Genomic DNA, 21,178 nt, shown 5'->3' with positions numbered 1-21,178 from the left:
AGAGTGCACTGATAAACCTATTCATGTTATTGAGTAGCATATAAATTACATGGAGTTTTAAAGTGAGATTTGAATTCAAAGAAATGTTAAATGTACATCTGACTGCTTAAAGCTACAGCCAGGATAATATGGTTACCCCTAAATATAGGAGTCCTTACACAGAAATTGTAGGAAAGGTTGAAACATGCTGATTTACTTTATAAACTCCCATCCTTTTTTGTTTCTTTTTTAGAAATGATACTCTTTTTTTGGGGGGGGTATTGGGTTTTGAACCCAGGGTATTTTACCACTGAGCCATATATATCCCCCTCCTTTTTTTGGTATTTTTTAAAATACCTTTATTTTTATTTATTTTACGTGGTCCTGAGGATCGAACCTAGGGCCTCGCACATGCTAGGCGATCACTCTACCGCTGAGCCACAACCCTTTTTTTTTTTGTATTTTTTGAATTTTTTTTCATTGTAAGTGGATACTACCTTTATTTTATTTTTTTATGTGGTGCTGAGGATCAAACCAGTGCCTCACGCATGCCAGGTGAGCCCTCTACCACTGACCAGAGCCCCAGCCCCCCAATCTTTATATTGCTCTAGCATGGCTGATATAAAAATATATAGGAATGAAGATATTCTTTTTGGGTGCATTATAATTATGCATAGCAATGGGATTTATTGTGACATATTTGTGTATACACATAGCATAATTTGGTCAGTTTCATTCCCCAGGACCTCCTTTTCCTATCCCTCTTCCTTCCTCTGGTCCCCTTCTTCTACTGTACTGATCTCCTTTCTATTTTCATGAGATACCTTCCCTCCTCCCCCCCTCTTTTCTAGCTTTCACATATAAGAGGAAACTATGACCCTTGACTTTCTGAGTCTTACTTGTTTTGCTTAACGTGTGCTGTCAAGTTCCATCCATTTTTCTTGCACATGCCATATTCATTCTTCTTTATTGATGATAAAACTTCCCTTGTGTGCTGGGGTTGTAGCTCAGTGTAGATCACTTGCCTAGCACCTGTGAGATATTGGGTTTGATTCTTAGCTCCACATAAAAATAAATAAATATAGATATTGTATTGATCTACAACAAAAAAATATTTTAAAAAACAGCAACTCCAGTGTGTGTGTGTGTGTGTGTGTGTGTATTGTATGACTTCCATTCTAAACGGAGTAAGAGGAAATTTCAGTGTAATTTTGATTTTCATTTGCTGATTGCTAAAGATATTGAATGTTTTTTCGTGTATTTGCTGGCTTTTTTTTGTTCTAATTATACATAATAGAATGAATTTCTATTCATTGTACACAGATGGACCACAACTTTTCATTTCTCTAGTTGTACATGATGTTGAGTCACACTATTCATGCAATCATACATGTGCCTAGGGTAATGATGTCTGTCTCATTCTACCATCTTTCCTACCCACCTGCCCCTTCCCCTGCCCACACTCCCTTTTGCCCTATCTAAGTTTCCTCCATTCTTCCCATATCCCCACCCCCATTATGAATCAGCATCCATTTATCAGAGAAAACATTTGGCCTTTGGTTTTTTGGGATTAGTTTATTTCATTTAGCATTATATTCCCCAGCTCCATCCATTTACCTGCAAATGCCATAATTTTATTCTCTTTTAATGCTGGGTAATATTCCATTGTGTATATATACCACAGTTTCTTTATCCATTCTTCTAATGAAGGGCATCTAGGTTGGTTCCACAGTTTAGCTATTGTGAATTGAGCGGCTATAAACATTGATGTGGCTGCATCACTGTAGTATGCTGATTTTTAAAAATTTATTTATTTTTATTATTCAGTTTTCGGTGGACAAAACATCTTTATTTTTTTATGTGGTGCTGAGGATTGAAGCTAGCGCCCCGCGAATGCCAGGTGAACGCTTTACCGCTTGAGCCACATCCCCAGCCCCTAGTATGCTGATTTTAAGTCCTTTGGGTGTAGACCAAGGAGTGGGATAGCTAGATCAAATGGTGATTCCATTACAAATTTTCTAAGGAATCTCTCTCTCAACTGCTTTCCAGAGTTGTTGCACCAATTTGCAGTCCCACTAGCAGTCTATCGGTATACCTTTCTCCCTACATTCTTGCCAACAGTTATTGTTACTTGTATTCTTGATAATGACCGTTCAGACTGGAGTGAGAAGAAATCTTAAGAGTCATTTTGATTTGCATTTTCTAATTACTACAGATGTTGAGCATTTTTCATATATTTGTTGATCGATTGTATATTTTATTCTGAGAAATGTCTATTTTGTTCCTTAGCCTATTTATTGATTGGGATATTTTGTTTTTGATGTTAAGTTTTTTCAGTTCTTTATATATCCTGAAGATTAGTGCTCTATCTGATGTGCATGTGGAATAGGTTTTTTTTTCCCCACTCTGTAGGCACTCTCTTCACATTATTGTTTGCTTTGCTAAGAAGAACCTTTTTAGTTTGATTCCATCCCATTTATTGATTCTTGATTTTATTTCTTGTGCTTTTTCGGTGTCTTATTAAGGAATTCCTGTCCTAATCTGACATGATGAAGATTTGGGCCTACTTTTTCTTCTAGGTGCAGGGTCTCTAGTTTAATTCCTAGGTCCTTGATCCACTTTTGAGTTTTGTGTATCATGAGAGATAGGGGTTTAACTTCATTTTCCTACATATGGCTTTCCAGTTTTCCCAGCACCATTTGTTGAAGAGGCTATCTTTTCTCCAGTGTATGCTTTTGGTGCCTTTGTCTGGTATGAGATAACTGTTAATTATGTGGGTTTGTCTCTGTGTCTTTTATTCTGTACCATTGGTCTACATGTCTATTTTGGTGCCAATACCATGCTGGGTTTTTTTGTGTTTGTTTTTGTTTTTTGAGAAATGTCTATTGAGTTCATTTGCCAACTTGTTGGTTGGGTTATTTACAGGTTTTTTGTTTGTTTTTTGTTAGTTTTTTTATAATTCTTTGAATATTTTGAATATTAATCATTTGTTAGAGGAGTGGCTGGCAAAGATTTTCTCTCATTCTGTAGGTTCTCTCTTCACGTTCTTTTTTTTTTTTTTTTGTCCTGGGATTGAAAGCAAGAGCTCTGCATTCATTGGCTGAACTACATCCTCTACTTTTTCTTTTTTTAATATTTATTTTTTAGTTGTAGATGGATACAATACCTTTATTTATTTATTTATTTTTATGTGGTGCTGAGGATCGAACCCAGGGCCTCACCCGTGCTAGGTGAGCACTCTACCACTGAGCCACAACCCCAGCCCCCTCCATTTTTTTAATGATTTAATTTATATGAATAATATTTTCTTTTAATAGATTTCATTTTGCATTTAGTTTAACAACTTGTTAGAATATTTTGACTCCCTGAAAGTAGCCTGGTTGTGATTTTTTTGAGACAGTGTCCAGTTCCATGTTTCCCAAGATAGCTGTAAACATGGAATCCTCCTGCCTCAGTTTGTCAGGTGCTGGGATTATAGTTATGTACCATCGTGCCTGCTCTAATCTTGTAAGGTTTCACTTCTTTTCATTCTATTTTTTCTCTGTGCCCTCTTTCCTCTTCTTCAGAGTGCAGATAGAAAGTTTGTAAAGGTGATTCTATATAATAGATCAAAATAGATTAGACTGAAGAACATAAGGGCAAACTGGAGTAGGCTGATTATATTTTGTAAATTCCCATTTGTTCTGATATTTCAGCATGACACTACAAATCAAAAGTCACCAACTCCACTGAAGTTGGTGATACTATAAAGTAAACCTTCTTCTGTTAGTCTTCAACCTGTACCTGCAGATTGTCTACTTTCCATGTTTTCCATTTAAACTTTCCTATTTTTCTCCTTTCCTTTAGCTTTCTTCAAGATTCACTTGCCTAGTAATTTTTTTTTGCAAAGGAACATAAAATATAAAGCAATATATTTATAAGACAGATATTCTTATAATAATTCTCTGAAATTCACTGGTCTTATCCTTATTATTTAAAGGGTAGAATTTGCAGAAGCTGTTAAGAGTATTTTTTTGAAAATGTTATCTTGTCAAGAAAATATTGAAAGTTTAATTTTTAATATTACTTTTACTATATTTTTCTGCTTATTATTTCTAAAGGTTTTATAGGTAAAGTAGAAATGCACTGTAGACTAAAATGGGAACAATTCGATGATGGTATTTATTTCTGTAGCTATGAATCATTAGGCAGCCATAGTTGGGTATACTGATTTGTTGGCAGCTGCTTTACAGAAAATATCTTCTAAATATTTGAAAAGAGTAGTTGAAGGGTTAAGAACATTAGCAAAATCATTTATTCTGATTAATACCTTTAAAATTGCTCTTTTCTTTTTGTATACTAGCCTTTTTAATTATAAATTAAAATAATTATCTAGTCACATGGGAGTTAGAATAAGATATTATAAAAATAAATTGCATTTCATAAATATAACTAAAAATTATCACACTAGACTATCCAATAAAATATGGTGATTGGCACACACCATCTGGAATTCTGGGTTGATTTATTTTCTTCACGGGTCTTTGTAGAACTTGTACATCAGAAGTCAGCAAACTGGCGTGAAGGCCACCTTCTGTCCATGATCTGTTTTTGTAAGGTACGTGAGCTAAAAATGTTTTTTTTTACAATTTTACAAGATTTTAAAAACCAAACAAAGAATATGCAACATAGATTGTGTGTGGCCTGCAAAGCCTGAAGTGGCCCTTGAAGGAAAAGATTTGCTGATACCAGATCAAGATCCTAGTGAAGCTGGGCCTGGTGGCGCATGCTTGTAAACCCAGTGGTTCAGGAGGCTAAGCAGGAGCATCATGAGTTCAAGGTCAGCCTCAGCCATTTAGCAAGGCCCTAAGCAACTCAGGGAGACCCTTTCTCTAAATAAAAATATTAAAAAGGGCTGGAGATGTGACTCGGTGGTTAAGCGCTCCCGGTTCAATCCCAGGCACCTAAATAAATAAAGCTTAGTGAAAGCTCTGTGTGGTCATGACAGAACCATTTTAACCATTCAGAGTTACAGTTAAACTAACATAAATAAACATACATGGATTTTTTTTTTTTTTTTTTTTTTACAATATTGCTTACAGCAGTAAACCTTTGGAAAAAAAACGTCTAGTAAAGGAGACTAGTTAAATTACAGGATATATGTATAGTAGACTATTATGCATTGAGAGCCATAACACTTGATTTCTGCAGAGGAATGATGTTAATTGCATTAAGAGCTTAGGAGAGGGGCTGGGGTCATGGCTCAGTGGTAGAACACTCGCCTAGCATGCTTGAGGCACTGAGTTCGATACTCAGCACCACATAAATGTAAAATAAAGATACTGTGTCCACATAAAACTAAAAAATAAATTTTAAAAAATACAAATCCTGCAGTTTTTGTTAAAAAAAAAAAGAGAGAGCGAGCTTAGGAGAAACCAGATTTCAGAAGAGCATGGTTCGTTTTTTTCTTTTTCTAAAAAAAATAAGAAGCGACACTAAAGTACGCTCTACAAAGCATACCTTGATGTTACTTTTTGAAAGAAGTTTGGATTAACCAGACCATGAAGGTAATCTTAAAATTGCATGTCTGTATTTCCTTTTTCTTTTCCTTTCCACAGTATATTAAATATAATTTACATAAAGTGAAATACAGGTAGAATATCCCCAATCCAAAATGCTCTCATTATGTGTGTATTCTGAAGTCCAAAAATTTTTGAAACACTTCTGGTGCCAAACATTTTTAAGAAGGAATATTCATTTTATAGGTCTATGTACCAGTGTTGTCTAAATACCCAGTCTTCTTTCATTTCTCTCAGTGCTATTTTGGGATTTAATGTAGATGTGTTTCACATCTACTTTAAATTTATTCCTAGGTTTTTTTTTTTTTTTTTGATACTATTGTAAATAGTGGGGTAGTTTTACTTTGTTTCCATTGTAACTACTATTTAGGAATGCAATGGATTTTGCAAATTGGTTTTATATAAAACCAGTGATGTAGCTAAATGAATAGTTTCCCCATTGTTTAGGCTTTTTCTATGTAAGACCAATTTTATTTATTTTCCAATCTTACATCTTTATTGTTTTTTTCCCCATGTCTTATACATGCTAAGACATGTAGTAAAATGTTGGATAAATTGAGAGCAGACATTCTTGACTTGTTCTTGACTCTAAGGAAAGTGTTCAACACATAGTCTTAAGATTATTTTTTAAAAGAATGAGGAAATTTCCTTTTGTTTCTAGTTTGCCCAAAGTTTTTATTATGCATAGATGTTAGCATTTGTCAGATATGTTTTTCTGTGAATTTTGAGATGATTGTATGATTCTTCATTATTCTGTTAATGTGAATCACTTTTTTTTTAAATGTTCTGCCACTTTTGCATTTCAGGAACAAATTCATAGTCATTTTAGAGTTTGGTTTGCTGAGTTATTAAGGATTTTATGTCTGTGTTCATGAAGATCCTTGTTCAGTAATTTTTTTGTAATGATTTTGTCAAGATAGGGTCATATGGCCTTGTTAAATGATCTTCTTTTCTACAAAAGACCTTGTCTAAGTTTGGTAATACTTAAATTTTAAATATTTAAAGGATTCGCTTGTGAAGCCATGTATTATACTAACAGAGGCCAACTAGATTTTCTATTTCTTCCATCAGTTCTGGGAAGTTTTTTTTTAAGCTAGACATTTCCTTTAGATATTAAATTTATTGGGATGCAATTCCTTTAATATTATTTTATTTATGTTTTTTAATATTTGTAGTATCTTTAAATAATCTCTTAGCCAACCCCTCTCTTTTCTTTTTGAGAGACAAGGTCTCACTGTGTTGTCCAGGCTGGCTCTAGTGATATTCCTCCTATTGCCTCCTCAGTAGCAGTGACTACAGGTGCATGCCACTAAGCCGTGCTCCTGTTTCATTTTTTTAAAAAAAATCTTTATTTTTTAGTTACCGGTGGACACAATATCTTTATTTTATTTTCATGTGGTGCTGAGGATTGAACCCAGTGCCTCATGCATGCTAGGTGAGCGCTCTACCACTGAGTCACAACCTCAGCCCCTTGTGTTTCATTTTTTATGAGTAACCATTTGTTCTTTTAAAATACTTTTTTAAATGCTATTTCTTAATCAAAAATTTTTATCTAGCTTTGGCTACAACTTCTGGAATCATGTTAGTAATAATGGTGTATTATTCCTAATTTTAGTAATAATCTCTTTAATGGTTTATCATTAGATTGAATAAGAGTAGAATAGGTACCAATTATGTTAGAGGATTGTCATTTTATCCCTAGTTTATGAAGAGATTTTATAGGGGCAAAATATGGTTTTTATCAAGTGACTTTTGAGAATCTCTTGAGAGGGGCAATTTATTCTTCTGAATTATTAAGGTGTTAAATAATTTATTATTATGAAGTCCTTGCATTTCTGGGAACACTCTGAGGTTGAATTTGGTTTTGCTAATATGATATTTAGGATTTTTTTAAAGTCTGTTTTTGTAAGATTGTTCTGCAGATTTTTAAAGTTGAGATTTTGTTATTAGATTTATTATCTAGTTTCCTTTAGTCTGTTCTTGCTCTGCTTCCCTTTCTCCCTCATCCTTTTCTATAATTATTTTTTTTAAAGAGAGAGAAAGAGAGAGAGAGAGAGAGAATTTTTCAATATTTATTCTTTTTTAGTTCTTAACGGACACACATCTTTATTTTATTTTATGTGGTGCTCAGAATTGAACCCAGCCCAGCATGCCAGGCGAGCGCGTTACCACTTGAGCCACATCCCCAGCCCCCTTTTGTATAATTACTAAGCACCCACTAAGTATATAGTATTTTATAAATATTGTTCATTACTGTTAAATTATATAGGCTTTTTTGTTTAAAAAGTCAATCTTAAAAATCTAATCAAAGTTTGATTAGATTAGCAGGATCTCCCCTTTGATTTCTCACTACTGTTGTTCATATAAACTATTTTTTCTTTAAACTCACCTTTCTCCTTGTCTATCAAACACATTAATTCATCTTATCTGTTTCTTATTAAAACTTAACCTAGAATTTGATAAATGTTTTATCTTACTTCTAAGCCTTTACTTTCTTTTTTTTAATATTTATTTTTTAGTTATAGGTGGACACAATATCTTTATTTGTATGTGGTGCTGGGGATCGAACCCAGTGCCTCACGCATGGTAGGCAAGCACTCTACCTCTGAGCCACAGCCCCAACCCTAAGCCTTTACTTTCTTTGATCTTTTTTTGGTACTGGAATTGATCCCAGCCAGGGGTGCTTTGCCACTGAGCTACATCTACAGCCCTTTTTATTTTAATTTATTTTTATTTTTTGCCATACTAAGCATTGAATGCAGTGATATTCTACCACTTAGCTGCACTCTCAGCCCTCTTTTATTTTGAGGCAGGGAATCACCAAGTTGCTGAGGCTGGCCTGGAACTTGTGATCCTCCTGTCTCAGCCTTCAAATTGCTGGGATACAGGCATAGGCCACCACTTCAGGCTGATCCTTCATTATTTATATTTCCTTTTCATTGTCACTCCTTTTTGTTCTACCAAGTAAATTTCTTCCTTCCACGATGTATGAATCTTCACCCAATTCTAAATTTATAGGGTATTCTCTATAGGTGTTGATTACATTTTTGAGGACAGTAGTACTTAATGCTTTCTCATGTATAATCCAAGTGACCTTGTTTTGATTGTAGTCTTTGTTTGACAGTCTGAGTCTTTCATGTCAGTATTTATCTAGTATTTCTTGATTTTGTCCAATTGGAAAAATATGCCTGTATCATCAAATTACTTCAGGTTTGTGGAATTTTAAGAGTGTGAACATGCAGAAAGAATTTTTTATATTTTAAGATAAGTTTGGCTTCATTGCATGCTAGGCAAATGCTCTACCACTGAGCTATGCCCCCAACTCTGTATTTTAAAATAGTTCTATCAGTTTCTTTCTCATAACATGCTAGGGCCCATTTAACAAGACATGTGTAAAGATAAAAAAAAGAAACTTTATTCTCACACTCAGCACAGAATACTTTTGTGACTAGATGTGAGGAGGCCATCCCTGCCACCCTCAAGCAGTTCAGCAGACACAGGCCTATAATTCAGTTCAGTTCAGTTCTGATACCATCTACCAGGAGCTTAAGTCAGATCCCACAGGTTCAGAGTTCAGTCCCACAAGACTCAGCCCTCAATTTAAAATATCAGTCAAAAGTAGTGGGTTATCAACTATACTTTGGACTGACCAGCTATAAATTGGTGATCCTGCAACATCCTTCTTGAGTCTGATTGATTTGCTGTGGTGGCTTATGGGACTCAGAGAAGCATCTTACTTAATATTTACCCAGTTTATTATAAAGATTACAGATGAACATCCAGATGAAGAAATGAACAGGGCAAGATATTAAAGGAAATATACAGCACTTCTGTGCCTTCTCTGGGTTCACCACACTCCCAGGACCTCCATGATGAGTTTCAGCAACCTGGAAAGTCATTGAATATTCAAGAGTTTTCATAAAGCTTTATCTCTTCTTCCCCTTCCCAGAGTAGGACTGAAAGTGCCAATCCTATAATCCTTTGGTTTTTCTTCTGACCAGCCCCATCCTAAGGACATCTAGAGGCCCCAAGGCTAAGTCATCAGTTTATGTGATAGCATAAACTCAGGTGTGATCAAAAGGTATATATATATATATTATGAATAATAAGACAGCCCTATCAGGAGATTTTTAAGGGTTTAAGGAGTCTTGTGACAGGCACTGGAGATGAAGACCAAACATATTTCATATTACATCACTGCATGTAAAAGTGAACCCTTAGAGGGAAGAGAAACCATTTGCCTAATATAGTACTAAACAGATTTTTTTTTCAGTGAGAAGTTTAAGATCCAAGACTTTGCATTCCTACGGCTTCTTTGTTGGTTTAGAGTAGAGCAGGGTGGTAAACTATGTCCCACTGACCTTTCTAATGCTTGTTTTTATGAAGCCTGAGATGTAGGAAAAAAATAACCAAAAGAAGAATAGTATTTTTTGATATGTGAAAATTAAATAAAATTCAGGTTTTAATGTCTATACGTAAAGTTTCTTGGAACACAGCCACACTCTTTCATGTATTATCTGTGACTACCTTTGCATTTAAAGAGCAAAATTGAGTAATTGCAAAAGTCTATGTGGGACTGACAGGGTGTATATATATTAAGCTTTTCACAAAAAAGCCTCTTCTTGGCTGGGTGTGGTGGCAGATGCCTATTATCCCAGCAATTTAAGAGGCTGAGGCAGGAGGATTGCAAATTTGAGGCCAGCCCCAGCAATTTAGTGAGGGCCTGAACAATTTAGCGTGACCCTGTCTCAGAGTAAAAAAATAAATGAAAAAAAAAAGTGTGTGTGTGGGGGGCTGAGGATATAGCTTGGTAGTAAAGTGCCCCTGGGTTTAACCCCAGTACCAAAATAAAAAAAGTTCTTTTCTTTGAATGTGCTCAGTTTTTTTTTTTAATTTTTTAAATTTTAAAATTTTTTTTAGTTGTAGATGGACACAATATCTTTATTTTTATGTAGTGCTGAGATTCAAACCCAGTGCCTCACGCATTCAAGGCAAGTGATCTACCACTGAGCTACAACCCCAGACCCTGTGCTCAGTTTTTAGAGAGTGTGAGAGAGAGAATTTTTAAAAAATATTTATTTTGTTTTTATTTTCGGCGGTCACAATATCTTTGTCTGTATGTGGTGCGGAGGATCGAACCCAGGCCGCACGCATGCCAGGCGAGCGCGCTACCGCTTGAACCACATCCCCAGTCCCCTGTGCTCAGTTTTTAACTGGGGCTTTAGCATTCTAAGATGGCAGTGGTATGGTTGAGTTAATATTATTTTCCATCTCATAACTGAATAAAGAGAATATCTTTGATCAGAATTTATATGCATATATGTTTTAGTCCTTTTTTTAAAACTTAAGTTTAATTTTCCTGAAGCCATTTAAGGTATATATTTATTTATGTAAACCATTTTGGCTACAAAATGAATGTTTCTTTCTAAATGGCTCTTTGCTCATAGTTGATCATGGACTTTTGTTTTTAAAGTGTGTATATACAGCACATATATTTAGGGGCAATTTAAAGAATAATAAAGCCAGCACCCATATATTGACTGTTACTTTCTGTGTTGGAAGCGTAGCTTTTGAGTTAGTTGAATAAGTTTGCGTTGTTTTATGTATTTAACTCCTCCTATCCTCCACATAATTCTTTGGGAGTTTTTTGGTGGGACAGAGATGATAGACTGTGTTTCACAATTGTAATCATTCTAGTGTTATGAATCAATTTATGTTTATAGAATGTTTTATTCTTTAAAACAATCTGACATATTCATTTCTCTTTGGGGACTTTCTACATGAATATTAGTTTGGTTAATATTTTCTGTTGGAAATAGGAATGAAGTGGATGTACATAGAGCAGAGAATTCTTGACTACTATTTTAATTTTATAATGAAAAGCTGCTGATAATCCAGATTTTACTGAGTCACAATAGAAATGAGGCATATGTAGAGATTAAGGAGGAGCGAAAATTAAAAGACTGAATTTTTCCTTTTAAAGAATTCAGGGACTGGGTGCCTGTAATCCTAGTGGTTTAAGAGGCTGAGACAGGGGGATCTTGAGTTCAAAGCCGGCCTCAGCAACTCAGTAAGACCTTGTCTTTAATAAAAAATAGGGCTGGGCATGTGGCTCAGTGGTTGAGTGCCCCCAAGTTCAATCCCTAGCATCCCCCCCAAAAAGAATTCATAGGTATTATTTCTGTATTTTAAGACTCTTAAAACCTTTATTAATTTTTAAATTTTATCTTAGATGGTTGCATGCCTACATATCCAGAAATCTCATGCCAACATATCTGGAAATCTAATGACATTTCCAGGGAATTTTCTGTGTACACTTACTTCCTATTTTTGCCTAAAAAATTTAAAATCTTTTTTTTTTTACCCCATTTAAAAAACTGCTATTTATCCACATATTTCTTCTTTCTTCCTGTATGAGTTCTGTCTTACTGTACTCTTCCTTCCTGCCCCACTCAGTCATAATAGTTGAAAGGGTGGACTTTCATATGAATTATTGTTTACCATGAGGTAGAACCACAGAAGTGGGGCAGAATGTTCCTGAATGAAATGAGAGAAGGATGAATTGGCAGTGATACCTTGGTGAAAGGAAGAGCACTTGGTCGCATGCCACCTGGGATCAGAATTTAGGAGGTGGTAGAATGTAAGTGACTTGGTTATGCTTGGATCGGGCAAAAGATAGTCTGCACTTAGCCATGCTAAATAAACAAGCATTAAAAAAAAAAAAAAAGCCCGGATTAGCCCTTATACACCTTATACACCAGTTTAGTGTTTCTCCTCAAATTAATTTTTGTATTTTGTCTGTTACTATTATAAATTGATATACAGAACATCTCTAAAAACAAATTTGTTAAGTCCACACTGACTAGAAGGGAAATACTTATGATACCTGGGTGCACTTGTTTCAAATCTGTGTGTGGGTCAGTCCTCAAAAACCTTTTTTTAATTCTTGTGAGTTTTTATAAGGTCATATTAAGCAAATTTAAAAGGGTTCTGAGACTTTTCTTCCTTCTTTTTTGAGTTCTCACAAACTTTAAAATAGGCACACCTTTCTGTCAGGTACTTTTTTTCCTCAAATAGAACTTTTATATTTTATTTCTTCCTGAATTGAAAATACATTGATACAGGCAACTCTCTTGACAACCTCTGCAAGTATGATAGAGAACTAATTTAATTAGCACATTAATTAGTCTCTTCTTTGATTTTGTGCAGATTTAATTTTATCTTACTAATAACACTTCCATCAGGCTTGGCCTTTAATTTCTTAAACTCTTAGCTAGCCTCCTTTTGACAGAGCATTAAATTAATAGGAAACATGTTAATGCTGATTTTCTAATTATACATTAAAGTTTGTTTTATCTCATTGCTTTATTGTATCTTTTTGTCAGTTGTACTTAATTTTTAACTAATTTAATACTGTTTTTCCCTTCATAAAAGTAATGTTCACTTCTAAATATTAGGAAGTAGAGGAAAATAAGAGGAAGAAAGCCAACTACCCCTAGCCCTACTACTCAATGCCCAAAACTGTTTTTATATATTTCCTTTAGATAACTGTTTTATAATTGTCCCATGCACACAGTTGTGGAGCTTCTGATTTACTATGCATACAGTCTGTGGTAGAGTATTGAACAAAATAGGTAGTCTTTATATTCAAAATATTGAAAGGTTAGTATCCCAAGAAAGTTATTTTTGAAAATTAATTTGTTTTATAAGAAATACATAAATAGTATCTTTGCAAGGAACATAGGTAAGGTTTCAGTTTCTAAATTCTTCTCTTCCTTGTTTCCTAGCAGTAACCACTTTGAGCAGCTTGTAATTTTTTTCTGTGATTTTTGTATATATAATTATAAAGAGAAAATATGTTTTTTAAAAATGTAAAAACTGATACACAGTATTTGCACTAACTTTTTATTCAGTTTGTTGGTATGTGCCAATCCATCTTAGTCTTTTACGTTGCTTTCATTTTATTATTAAAATATAACTTAGCCATTTCCCATCATTGGACATTTAGAGTTCCAAGGTTTTTTTTGTTTTTTTTTTTCTTTTTTCTGTTGGAAACAGTGCTCCATCTGTTTGTACATGGCTCCTCATGCAAATGTGCAATTGTTTCTCTAAGGAAGATAAAAGGAAGTGGAATTATTAGATCATAGAAGATTATATGATTTTACCATTCTTAAAATTTACCATTGAATAATTTCTTATTTCACTTCCCTCCCAACTGACATTTTCTAATATTTTATTTTATCCTCCTTAAGTCTAACAAATTAACGTTTTTACTTGGTATGTCACTTTTAGCTTTTTAATCATGAAATGTTTTAAAAATACATGAAAGTAGACTAAATGAGTAATAAAATCCAGTATTTTAATCCCTAATTTTCTACAGTTACCAACATTTTGTTAGATTCATCTGTTTCCTTTCTGTGCCTCCCTTCCTGCTAGAATATCATCACGAAGTCTAAATATGTCAAATGAATCTCCTACTGACGAGGTTTAATAAACACCATATTGTCATAGTATGACCAAATTAGTAGTAATTTCTTAATATTATCTAATACCTAGCCCATGTCAAAATCTCAATTATTTAAAAAATGATGTTTATGCTTTAATTCTCTGATTTCAGGGTTATTGTTTCCTAGGAGCCTAATTTTAAGTTGACAGTCATTTTCTCTCAATATCTTGAGAATAGATATATTTGCTGCCTCCTGGCTTCAATTGCTGATGTCGAGAAGACTCCTGATATTCTAATTCTCATTCCTTTGGGTAAAGAATCCCTTCTTTATGACGACTCTTTAGATATTTATTGCCTTTAGTGTTCTGCAGTTTTATATTCTTGATCTGGGTTTGTTGATCTCCCAGTGTATCTGAGATTATTTTTAACCAATTCTGGGAAATTTGCAGCTGCTATTTTATTGTTTCAGTACTTTGATAAAGTAAGAAATATACATCCAAAATCATATAAAAGATATGTAACTGTAAAATGTATACACCTTGACTATAAAGCAGACCTCTTGCTAACCTTTTTATGGGTGTAAAATAGGATATTTGAAGTATCTCAGAATATCCCCTGCCCCGTAGGCATTGCCACTTGTAATCCCTTCTCTCTCTCTTTTTTTTTCCCAGAGATAATCACTATCTTGATTTTTATCACCTAAGGTACATCCCTAGAATACAGTCTTCTTTTCTCTTTTGATATTTATATGACCAGCATTCATATTTTATATGCCTTGCTTCTTTTGCTCAATATTGTTTGTGAGATTCATCTATGTTGTTGTAATGCATAGTCTTTCATTTTCATAGTTGTTATTTCTTCAAATAATTTTCCTTCTCCTTTCTCTCTTCCCCCTGTTCTTCTAGTACTCCCATTATGAGTTTGTTGATGTGAGTTCTGTATTTAAAAAGTATTTTTTTCTTCTGCTTTTTTGAAGACTTAAAGTTTGCCAGTTATTCTATTTCAGATGATCTTTTGAACTCCTAGTGAATTTTTTCAGGTGCTTTCCAACTCTATAGAGTTTTCATTCTTTTTTTATTTTCTCCTTCAAGAGTTGGGGTCTTCATATATTGCCCAGGTTGTCTAGGCTCAAGCGATACTCCTGCCTCAGCCTCTCGAGTAGCTGAGATTGCAGGCATGCACCACTGTGCCCAGTTTAGTTCTATTCAGTAGTGTCTCTTTATTGATTTTCTTGTTTTTTGATGTGCCACTGAAATCATACTTTTCTAATTTAATTATGGTTTCATTTAGTTTTTTGTTTATTTGTTTGTTTGTTTGTTTGTTTGTTTGTTTTTGTAGGGGTGGGGAGGGTGGGACCAGGGGTTGAACCCAGAGGCACTTAACCACTGAGCCACATCCGCAGTTGTTTTTAGTTTTTATTTTGAGACAGGGTCTCACTAAGTTGCTTAAGGCTTCCCTAAGTTGTTGACACTGACTTTGAACTTGCAGTCCTCCTGCCTCAGCTTCTTGAGCAGCTAGGATTATAGAAATGTGTCTGGCTCTGTTAGTTGTTTTTAAAATTGTGTTGTGACTCCTTTAATACCACTTTCTGTTAAAATCTATCATTCACTAGCTCTTGCAGGCAGTATTTTTTGCCTGCATTTTTTTCCTGGTACACCGGTTAAACTTTCCTATTTCTTTGCATAGCTTGTGATTTTGTTGTTGTTGTTGTTGGAAGCTGTGTAGTTACGTAATACTGTACCAGCTCTAGGTACTGATCTCCTAACTCCCTTCATCCCCTTCAAGAGTTTATTGTTATTTGCTTATTAGTTTACTGGCTAGGTAGATTATTTCTTGCAGTGTTGCTTCTTAGAGAAACAGATTTGGGTTCCCTAGCCACACCCAGGTTTTAAGATCCATTTGTTTTTGGCTGACTGCTTTGTTATTTTTAACAGTACCCTGGGACATGAAATAATTCTCTGCCATAACCAAACAGATCTTTGGGTCAGTTCTTGAAATTTGTTCAGACCCTAGGAGATCTCATGATTTTTTTATTTCCTGGATCTCATCTAAAAACTAGCCTAACCCTGCAGTTTAACCTATACTTTAGATCTTTTCCTAAATTACCTTTCACTTCAATCTTCTTGGGTTTGAGATTGCTTTCAGGCCTGAACTTCACACTGTTGCAAATGGAGTTAGTACTTTTAGGAAGACACTAGACTTATCTGTGGGAACATGTTATATTATGTAAGATGACTTATATGCTTCTTTTGATTTACATTTTACTCAACAGATAGCAAAGTGGAGGAGAGGCAGGAAGCAGTCCCACATGGTTGATTTTTCTATTAACACAGTTTTAACTTTTCAAGAGAGACTTAAGTTCTTAGGTAGATATTTTTCTAAAACATAGATACGATTTCTAGGCCTCCTAAAGATATTACAGATAATTCTGAGTTCTGTTACAGACATACAGACAGACAGAGAGACACACACACGTATATATTGGGACTTCAGTACAAATTTAAAAGGGGTAATAGGTATTGGTGCTGATACTTAGTCACTTTCCTTTTGTATTTATCAAACTGTCTAAAGCTACTGTGAGTCTGTTTTGTGTCTTTGTATAATTTATATAATAACATACTTTCTGAAATGTGAGTCTAATACAGAAGCAGTGGACAGCTTAGTGCTGTTTTTTTAAAATACTTTTTTTAGTTGTTGATTGACTTTTATTTATTTATTTATTTATATGTGGTGCTGAGAATCGAACCCAGTGCCTCACACATGCTGGCAAGCACTCTACCCCTGAGCTATAACCCTAGCCCTAGTGCTAGTTTTTATTTTTTAAAAATGTTGTTATTATTAACTTCTACCACGCGGCCTGCGCAGTGGTTTCATTAATGAGGTTCTGGCATTCAGTTAGTTAGAAGAGATCAAAATAAAACACACAGACAGTACCTTATTTTAATGCTAGGTCCGAGACGGCTCGGTCTCCCTGTTTCCCTGCCTCCAGCCGCTCAGCAGGGCAGCGAGGATTACTCTGGGCTAGCAGGAGAGAGAGAGAGCGAACACGCCGGGGATCAGCCTTTTATTTGGGGGAAACAAGAGATTCAGGGGAGAATTCCATCCAATGAAGGTTGAGGGGGGGCTGTACTCCAAGGTCAGGGTCAGTGATTGGGTCTCCAGGGTCAGTGGTTACGCACACCCCCACACGGATGGGCTCTCTCATCAGGAAAGGGTCGGGATAACTCCGACACAGCCAGAGTGCCTCAGGCCCTTAACGGGAGTCACCCAATCACGTGTCAGAATGGCTCCCCACATATTCCCCCTTTTTATTCTTAACAATGAGGCGGCGGTTCACTCTCTGGAGTCCCCGGATTCTTGATTGGAGGACTCGCCATCCTATAGTTACAATACAAAAGAGAATTAACAGCAAAGAGAATAGTCCAATAATGTACCAAGCGGAGTGTTTAAGAATATTTCCAGGGTTGAATCCATTTAACTCCTTCAATATTTGATTAGCCAAAGAAGAAGGATCTGAAAAATCAGCTCTATTATTTTGAATGTCTTGGATATGGTGATGAAGTTCCAGAATATCCAAGCTATTATTACTATTTTGCCAAATACCTAATAAATGGGTTTTAACCTTCTCCCAATCCCAGAGAGAAGCATTGTACTTGGCAGCTGTAACACATACATACTTATAATTAGCATGGCATTTAAGCCTTTCCTTAAATTTTAAGGCTGAAAGTTCATTACCAATGTTAATAACAGTCGCCTCTAAGGCGTTTAACTTAGTCTCAATCCTTTCATCAATATTTACTTGATTACGCAGAGCCTTGGAAGTATTTTGAGCTAAATTATTAAGAAATTTTGCATGCTGAATATTTTGAGACAATGTCAGAGATGCAGAGACGGTTGAGGCAATAAATGAGACCAGTGCTAAGACACCAACAATTATGACTCCAATAGCACGTTTAGGTCTTGTTAGCTGGGCATGAATTTGCTGTAAAACTTGTAAACCAGCATCAGCATACCATGGCTCTGAAATATTAGCAGGTAATAAAACAAAAGAGGGCTGATGAAGTATCAGCACTCCTTTTCCTCCATTATACCTAGAAATACAATTGGTTAGGTTGCACTTATTACAAGTAACAAAATATTTATCACCTATCCATCTAACTTTTACATTTCCAATAATTAAAACATAAGGAGATTGGACACAGGCTCTTAGGCCATAGCAAGATCCCTCTTTACAGTTCTTGCCGACAAATTTTGGTAAAGGTTTGTCTGAAAAATGTAAATACTCTGAGGCAGCAATTAAACGCCAAATATCTCTTTGAATGCCTCCTTCACTATAAGTCAAAATATTACTAACAAATCCTGCAGGTGTCATAGCAGAATTTCTTCGTAATTGTCTCTTATCAATTTTTGGAGACCAGTCTAAAATATACCCACTAGCTTTAGACACCTTATGTAGTACAGGAAAGGTATTTACACAATCCATCCATTTTGGAAAGGTGCCAATTTCAATTGTAGAACTATTTGGACAGTGGGGTACCGGTGGAGGTTTTGCAGAAATGACTGGCTTGTTATGGGAAAGTCCCATCTTAATTACTGATCTAGTATTAGGTTTTAAGTCTCCATAAATAGAATTATTTGTCAGTCTAGGTTTACCAATTGCTGTCTTTTCTTTAAATGATACTTTCAGACAGCCAGCATGTTTATCATGTGACTAACATAAAGGTAATTGGGCACTGTAGCCAGAATAATTAAATCTAGTCACATGACTGGGAGTAATATGAGCATCTGTAAATCCTCCCATCATGAATGAGTCATTAGTAAATACTGGAATAGATTCTCCAGTCCACACAGCTGGGTGTACCAGGGGTGGATCTGGGAAATATGTCCAATAAGTGTCTACTTGATTCCCTTTTACCTGACAGCCCAGTAGGGCAATTACTGTCGCTACCATCAAGACTGGGGTCCTGTTCTTTCCTAGGCGTCGAAGTATTTGGGAAGCCTGGGTTGTCAATTTCTTCACATCTTTCCATGAAATCAGCTTCTCGGCTGGTTCAATCTGGTCTTTCTTCATCTTTTTCCGATATCTCCTCCTTCTGGGTTGTGGCTCCTCCGTGTCTATCCTCAGTCGCTTGAGTCTGGGTTCTATTTCCTCCATGTCTGATGGCACGTTCAGGCACCCAGATGGGACGGAAAGCACCTTCTGGAAAAACACAAGCATGCCCTCGGCCCCATGATATTACCGGATCTGGGCCCTTCCACTGACCAGTCTGTAAATCTTTCCACAGAACTCTGCCTAAAGGGCCTGTCACCGAGGGAGACATTTGCCTCTCAGCAGCAGTGTGACCTTCTGTGTCACAGTTTAAAAAATTTAAAACAAATAAGGCATGATTAAGGCTATTTTGGGGAGTCATTATCTTATTCCCCCTTTTTAATTTTTGTAATTGAAGTTTAATAGATAAATGAGCTCGTTCTACAATGGCTTGACCTTGGGGGTTATAAGGAATTCCTGTTTTATGATTAATTTGAAACTTTTGGCAAAATTGTTGAAAAGCAGAGCTTACATAAGCTGGAGCATTATCTGTTTTAATCTGCATAGGACACCCTAAAACAGAAAAAGCTGTTAAGCAATGAGAAATTACATGTTGAGTATTTTCCTTAGTACGTGCTGTGGCAAAAATAAATCTAGAATAAGTGTCCACTATGACATGTACATAACATTGCTTACCAAATTGAGGAATATGAGTTACATCCATTTGTCATATTTGATTTGGTTTCAAACCACGGGGATTTACCCCTGATGGCAGAGATGGAGTGTGAATAACACACTTAGGGCATTGGCTTACAATCTGACGAGTCTGTTCTCTGGTAATACTAAATTTTTTACGTAAGTTAGAAGCATTTTGATGATGTAAGGAATGGGAAGCTAGGGCACAGTCATATGAAGACATCTGTTGACAAAAAGCTACTAATTTATCAATATTATCATTATCTGCAACCAAAGGTCCAGGGAGGCTAGAATGTGCTTGGATATGTCCAATAAAATATGGGTACTTTCTCATTAGCACTGTCTTTTGTAAATTATGAAATAATTCAAATAACTCCTGTGATGAAGTAAACCCAATAACTGAGGTTTCAATATTTTTGGTAACTCTGACTGCATATAAGCTGTCAGAATAGATATTAATAGGCTCATTTGAAAAATAATCTAAGGCCAAAATCAGGGCTTGAAGTTCTGCCCTTTGAGCTGAAGTATAAGAAGTTTGTATTACCTCTGTATGAACACGGCTGAAGAAACCTGCCTTACCAGAGCTGGAACCATCTGTGAACACCGATAAAGCTCCCTCTATTGGATGGGAAAGTACAATCTTTGGAAAAATAAGTGATGTTAATGATGCAAATTGTACAATCTTATCACGAGGATAATGGCTATCTATCTGGCCAGGGAAATCTGCAAAAGCTATCTGCCATGAACTAGAAGTTTGAAAAAGCCAATTAGTCTGTTGAACAGAAAATGGAATAATTATGATATCAGGCTCAGATCCAATTAATTGTAAAATCCTAGTTCTACCCTTAATCACTAATTGAGCTGTAGAATCATGAAAAAGTGTTAATGTCTTTTGAGGGGAATGAGATAAGTAAATCCATTTAATAACTCCTAATTTTTGCCATATGGCTCCTGTTGGGGTATGTTCAGTTGGAAATATTAATAAATACAGTATTTCTTTAGGATCTATTCTAGTAAGCTGTGCATTTTTAATTGCAATTTCCACTTTCCTTAAGGCTGCTTTGGCCTCCAAAGTTAGTTGACGTGGAGAGGTTGGAGAAGGATTTCCTTGTAATATCTGAAATAAAGGACTTAACTCAGAAGTAGTTAACTTTAAGGATGGTCTTAGCCAGTTAATATCTCCTAATAGTTTTTGAAAATCATTAAGGGTACGTAACTCCTTAACTCTTATCTGAAGATTTTGAGGACGGATTGTACTCCCTTGAATTATCTGACCTAGATATTGAAAAGGAGATACCTTTTGAATTTTTTGAGGAGCTACACTTAAACCCATAGTTGTAAGTGAGGTCTCTAACTGAGTAAAAATTTCTGAAAGTACTTCTGAATTAGCATGGGCCAATAATATATCATCCATAAAATGAATAATGTATGCATCAGGGAAGCTATTTCTAATGGGATCTATTGTCTGAT

General features: G+C 35.4%; 1 protein-coding gene across 9 annotated transcripts in view; it reads left to right on the top strand.

Annotated features, from left to right (window-relative positions):
- The window catches only part of CNOT4 (CCR4-NOT transcription complex subunit 4), a 133,643-nt gene that overhangs the window by 37,760 nt on the left and 74,705 nt on the right, over positions 1 to 21,178 (top strand). Inside the window, exon 2 of one of the 9 annotated variants that reach the window (XM_081287938.1) lies at positions 4,509 to 4,576. The exons of the other annotated variants lie outside the window; for them this stretch is intronic. The gene's annotated coding sequence lies outside the window, so the exon portion shown is untranslated. The remainder of the gene's footprint in view (positions 1 to 4,508; positions 4,577 to 21,178) is intronic. 9 annotated transcript variants of the gene reach the window in all.

The sequence above is a fragment of the Spermophilus citellus genome (assembly GCF_964194105.1).
Source record: "Spermophilus citellus genome assembly, chromosome: 3".
Classification (NCBI taxonomy): domain Eukaryota; kingdom Metazoa; phylum Chordata; class Mammalia; order Rodentia; family Sciuridae; genus Spermophilus; species Spermophilus citellus.
Note: the sequence above shows the minus strand (reverse complement) of the source record. Positions and strands in the feature narration are given on the sequence as shown.